This window comes from Bidens hawaiensis, unplaced genomic scaffold, assembly GCF_021521415.1.
Source record: "Bidens hawaiensis isolate Kalapana, Puna unplaced genomic scaffold, B.hawaiensis_p1.1 tig00057000_1, whole genome shotgun sequence".
Taxonomy (NCBI): Eukaryota; Viridiplantae; Streptophyta; class Magnoliopsida; order Asterales; family Asteraceae; genus Bidens; species Bidens hawaiensis.
In genome coordinates this window covers 64629-70662 of record NW_027500289.1, presented here as the reverse complement: position 1 = coordinate 70662, position 6034 = coordinate 64629, and positions in this window count along the sequence as shown.

Below are 6034 nucleotides of genomic sequence, written 5' to 3'. Positions count from 1 at the left end.
TATCTAGTTTGAAAAGTAATCAATCATTGCAAGCATGAATACTTTTCCTCCTGGCTCTTTAGGTAGCTTACCCACGATATCCATGCCCCACTTCATGAAAAGCCATAATGAGGATATAGGATACTGATGTGTGTATAATGATGCTCTCACAACTAAGCTTTAAATTTATTAAACAAGACTCCTAAAGAAACCACACAAAACCGACAAGTGTACCGATCACTAATAGTATTGACCTAAGGAAGTCCGAGTATCGAACACAAGGACACTTGAAAACCTTAATGATACTTAACCCTAACCAAGACTCACCTAAGAATATTTAAATGATTTTTAATACAATTAACTACTTAACCTAACTTACATTGACTAAATTAATTAACTTAACTTAACTTAACGAAACACTTAATGAAACTTAGAAACTTTAATGCAATCGGAGGAAACGTCTACCAAGGTAAGAATCATATTGAAGGTATAATAAGGTAATGGATTGAAGACTCTCATGACACCGGTTCCTAAGGATGACTCAACTAAGGTTCACTCAAGAAAGCTAGATCACCTCTCAGTCTCACTAACAAACTCTAACTTACACTTAGTTGATTTTAAGAACAAACCGAGAAACGAAATCTTAAAGTGTTCTAATGCCGAATCTCCTCTCGGACTCACCGACACACTACCCTAATGGTGACAAATACTTCGCAACCAAGGATAAAAGATGGAACCGTAAGCTTGACCTCCTTGGTTTCTCCTCTAGAGCAGGTGTGGGATGGCTGGAAACTTGAATAATTTCGTTCATAGGGTTTTAGGGTTTATATATATGTTTAAACACCTCCTTCCTAATATAAAATAGGTTAAAACAAGCCCACTAGGCCCACTAGAAGACAAAATAGACGTGGTAGATGATTCATGAACATTCTAGGTAGCCTTGGGACATGTTGGAATCTACCACATGCTTCTTGAATGGTATGACCTGGTCGCGTAGCTCGAACATGACATTTTCTGACGTTTTTCGACTTTTAGCTAGTTTATCTTCGTTTTTGCGTACCGGCTTCATCCGAGCTCCGTTCCAGCTGATTCTTTTTTCATTTGACTCGTTTTCTCGCTATTTTCAACATGGGACCTTTCACATAAACAAACATGTAATTTAATGCAAGAATAACAAAATAATCGTTAATGTTTAAGCACAAAATAACATAAAAACTATTAGGAAAACATGTGTGTTTTACACCACATCAAACATCCCCACACTTAAACCTTTTTCGTCCCTGAAAAAGAAATCTAAATAGGATCATAACCAAGTGAAAAAAAATAAACTCCCAGATTATTTAACATTACTAAAGCACAAGAAACAGCTCGACATATTGACCGCGATTGCCGATATTGTTTTCCACTTAAACCCAGCAACCAGCTAATCAAGCCCCCCTTTTGCATTAAACTTTTTAAGTCCAAAAATTAAGGCTACACCTACCCCATCTCAGACAAATAGAGCTAGAAAAACTAGAGTCGAAGCAAACTGGTTCGACAAATCACCATAAGCCAAGGACTTGTTGATAGTACTAATTAGATGCACTCGGTGAAATTTTGATGGATGAATGGTTATGTGGAGGTCGTACGAGCTATTCCTAAATATTATTGGACTTTGTCCTGTATATTCCTAATTTTAATTTATTCACTAAGAACCTTCGAGCCCCAATAGTGTATCCTCAGAGTCACCATCCCCAAGGTAACACGTAAACTCTAAGCCCCGTCTAGTATGTTGCAACTTTGGCCTCTTTTACTAACTTTAAAGAATGCTCATTTGACATTTTGCAATACATAACTTTCTTCACAAGCATTTTGATTTTCTTGAAAAACTTTTGAGAATACACAAACATAACTTTCAATACATACTTTTTTTTCTTTTCTTTTTCTTTCTTTTTTTTTTCAATCTTTTATATCACCCTAAAATATATAACTATTTCTAAGCTCGTAGAAAGATGGACATGTGGTGTGTGCTGGTTTTGAGTGCATCTAAGTATAACCATCTCAAAGTTTTCAGATTATGGTAATCCTCCCTAAGCATCGAAATTCGGTTTCACCGTTTTTTCAAATTATTATATATATAAAAACTGCTAAAAAGGACTATCAAAGCTAGTTGGGCCTACCGACACATCCCAAATCAGATATGCAAACCATCCCTTCTTTTATTATTATATTATTTATTTTTCAAATTTCCGAGAGTTCATTAGCACGTTGGTAGTAATGTCATTTCCTGCTTAACGTAGAACAAAAACAATTTTCAAGGGACAATTTTCTTTAAAATTTTTACTTTAAATATTAACTCTCAAGATTTTCAATATTCTTTTATTTTTCTTAAAATGAAAACGTCAGTTCCCCATCCCTACACTTAAATTTCACATTGTCCTCAATGTGAAACAAGGAAAAGACAAAACTAAACATAAAGAAAAATAAAGAGGAACAGACTCCCCTGGTATATGTGATCATGCAAGTGTGCGGTGAATCATGTTCCTCGCCCTCCTATTCGAATGCAAACTTAAAACTCCAGTGCTCTCTATCAAGCTATCACTAACGAACGAAAGCGACAATCCTTAAGCATATTGTATCCCCACACTTGTTTAAAAACTCCAGCTCATCAACCGTCATCAACCAACCAAGGAATAACCTGCAAGTAAGAGAAGTAAAAATAAAATGAAAATAAAATAATAAGGAAACATATTACCGGGTTGCCTTCCGGGAAGCCCTAAGTTTATTAAATAGTATTCAGCCGGACTCGCTCCCGAAACCTCAATCAGGAGGCTTCTCCTTTATCCTCTTCCCATCGACGCTCCTCAACACTCTCCTATTACAATTAGTCGGGAAGAAACCAATTGTACAACTCTCATGGGCCCGACCATATGAATTAAACTCGGCCCACCAACTCTTGAATTCCCCCAAAAATGGTTCAATGGGGAAGTCAATCTCTTCATCACACTACGATTTCTTCGCCCCGAAATCCTCCTTCTAGTTCCTTTAGCCAAACTTTTAAACCTTAACACGTCCCGAATAGAGATTGAGTACGGTTCGTGTTTTGGTTTTTCACAATCGAGGTGAGGTGTTGGAAGGACCAAATCACTAACTATCTCATGGCTCTCCTTACAAAGTTCCTTCTTGGTCCCCAAACTTGGCTCGTTATATATTAAATCTTCAAGCCGCTTTTAATCACCAAGTGGGTCAAACTCGCCTTCATCCGTAATGGCAAAGTCCATCATCTCTTCACCAAACTCATCCTTAAATTCTTCCTCCCAAGAGGGAATATACTCCTCTACTCTCTGCTCCTCTATTCCGGTATCTTCAATCTCGCTCAGGGTTTCAAACAAATGTGGATTCAAAGGAGGAACATATTCCAAATCATTTCTAATAGCAAACAACACATCATCCATTATTTCCTCCAATTCTGGGGTGGGCTCGAATATATTCCTTAACAAATCTTTATACCCTAAGAAGTTCCCAATTTGATCATATGCAAATCGGTATGGAGGAGGCTTTGCCAAAAGTGATTCCCATGGAGCTTTCCGTGCTTCGACTTCTATATTTTTCCTCTCGTAAGCATCATGCACCCAGTGATCTCCGCCACACACTTTGCACCATGGGGTTTCCAACCTGTCGTCCGAACATATTTCCTGTAAAGAACACTCAAAAGAAAAGGATCACGGGCACCAGATAAAAATAGAATAAAATACTAAAAATAAAATTAAACTAAAACTAAACTAGTTAAAATAACTAATCTAATCTAAGTATACGAAATACAATAGGCAAGTCTCTAACTCGAGTCGTTCTCCATACGCCTCAAACCGTGTCCCCGGCAACGACGCCAAAAACTTGATGTGTGTATAATGATGCTCTCACAACTAAGCTTTAAATTTATTAAACAAGACTCCTAAAGAAACCACACAAAACCGGCAAGTGTACCGATCACTAATAGTATAGACCTAAGGAAGTCCGAGTATCGAACACAAGGACACTTGAAAACGTTAATGATACTTAACCCTAACCAAGACTCACCTAAGAATATTTAAATGATTTTTAATACAATTAACTACTTAACCTAACTTACTTTGACTATATTAATTAACTTAACTTAACTTAACGAAACACTTAATGAAACTTAGAAACTTTACTGCAATCGGAGGAAACGTCTACCTAGGCAAGAATCATATTGAAGGTATAATAAGGTAATGGATTGAAGACTCTCGTGACACCGGTCCTAAGGATGACTCAACTAAGGTTCACTCAAGAAAGCTAGATCACTTCTCAGTCTCACTAACAAACTCTAACTTACACTTAGTTGATTTTAAGAACAAACCAAGAAACGAAATCTTAAAGTGTTCTAATGCCGAATCTCCTCTCAGACTCACCGACACACTACCCTAATGGTGACGAATACTACGCAACCAAGGACAAAATATGGAACCGTAAGCTTGTCCTCCTTGGTTTCTCCTCTAGAGCAGGTGTGGGATGGCTGGAAACTTGAATAATTTCGTTCATAGGGTTTTAGGGTTTATATATATGTTTAAACACCTCCTTCCTAATATAAAATAGGTTAAAACAAGCCCACTAGGCCCACTAGAAGACAAAATAGACGTGGTAGCTGATTCTTGAACATTCTTGGCAGCCTTGGGACATGTTGGAATCTACCACATGCTTCTTGAATGGTATGACCTGGTCGCGTAGCTCGAACATGACATTTTCTGACGTTTTTCGACTTTTAGCTAGTTTATCTTCGTTTTTGCGTACCGGCTTCATCCTAGCTCCGTTCTAGCTGATTCTTTTTTCATTTGACTCCTTTTCTCGCTCTTTTCAACATGTGACCTATCACATACACAAACATGTAATTTAATGCATGAATAACAAAATAATCGTTAACGTTTAAGCACAAAATAACATAAAAACTATTAGGAAAACATGTGTGTTTTACACCACATCAGATACATAGGTTCTACTGGTTGGTGTAGGATGTTTCCATGCCTTTGGCAAGCATCACACTTCTTTGAGTACTCCATTGCATCCTTCTTTATTGTTGGCCAGAATTATTCAGTCCAAAGTATCCTGGAGAATAATGCTCTTCCCCTATGTGGTTGCCGCAATCTCCTTCGTGGAAATCTTGGAGTACCTCTTGTATTTCAGAATCCTCGATGCATCTCAAATAGGGACCTGCAAGAGATTTTCTATATACAATACCTTGTAAAATAATGAATTGTGATACCTTCAACCTAAAAGCTTTATCCATCTTGGAAGAATTTCTTGATTGGAAGTATCCAAGATCCTGCTTTTGAGGAGGATGAAGGGTCCTTAAGTTCTTTTATACAATCCATTGCCGGAGACAATATATGAATGATAGGTATCTTTACGTCATCCCGGATCTTTAATGATGATCCTAAGTTTCCTAAGGCATCTGTCCCAGCATTTTCTTCTCTTGGTACCTGTATGATACTAAACAACTCGAAGGATTTTGCTAATTCCTTCATAATTTCTAAATATTTGACCATATTCTCACATTTTACGGTACAAGAACCGTTAAAGTGGTTAGTTATAAGTAAAGAGTCTATATAAACTTGAAGATGCCTGATCCTCATCTGTTTGGCTAAAACTAAACCTGCAATAAGTGATTCGTATTCTGCCTTATTGTTGGTGGCCTGGAATGTACATGAAATGGACTGGGGTATTATGTCCCCCTATGCCAATTTCTGTAAGATACCCAATCATGTTCCTCTAACGTTGGATGCTCCATCAGTAAAGAGGATCCAAGGATCCTTGGCCAGAATAGCACTGACTGCATTACCTGACACAACTAAGTACAGGGACAGCGGCTCACCATCTATTGGCTTCATCAAAGTAGGTGCTGAGGATAGATAATCCTTAAGAGCCTTTAGTGCATCCTCATGCCTTTTAGTCCATTCAAACTTTTTATTTTTCCTCAAGATATCATAGAAGTCTTTGCACTTCTCTAATGATCTGGAAATGAATCTGTTGAGAGCAGCTATCCTTCCCGCCAGTCTTTGGA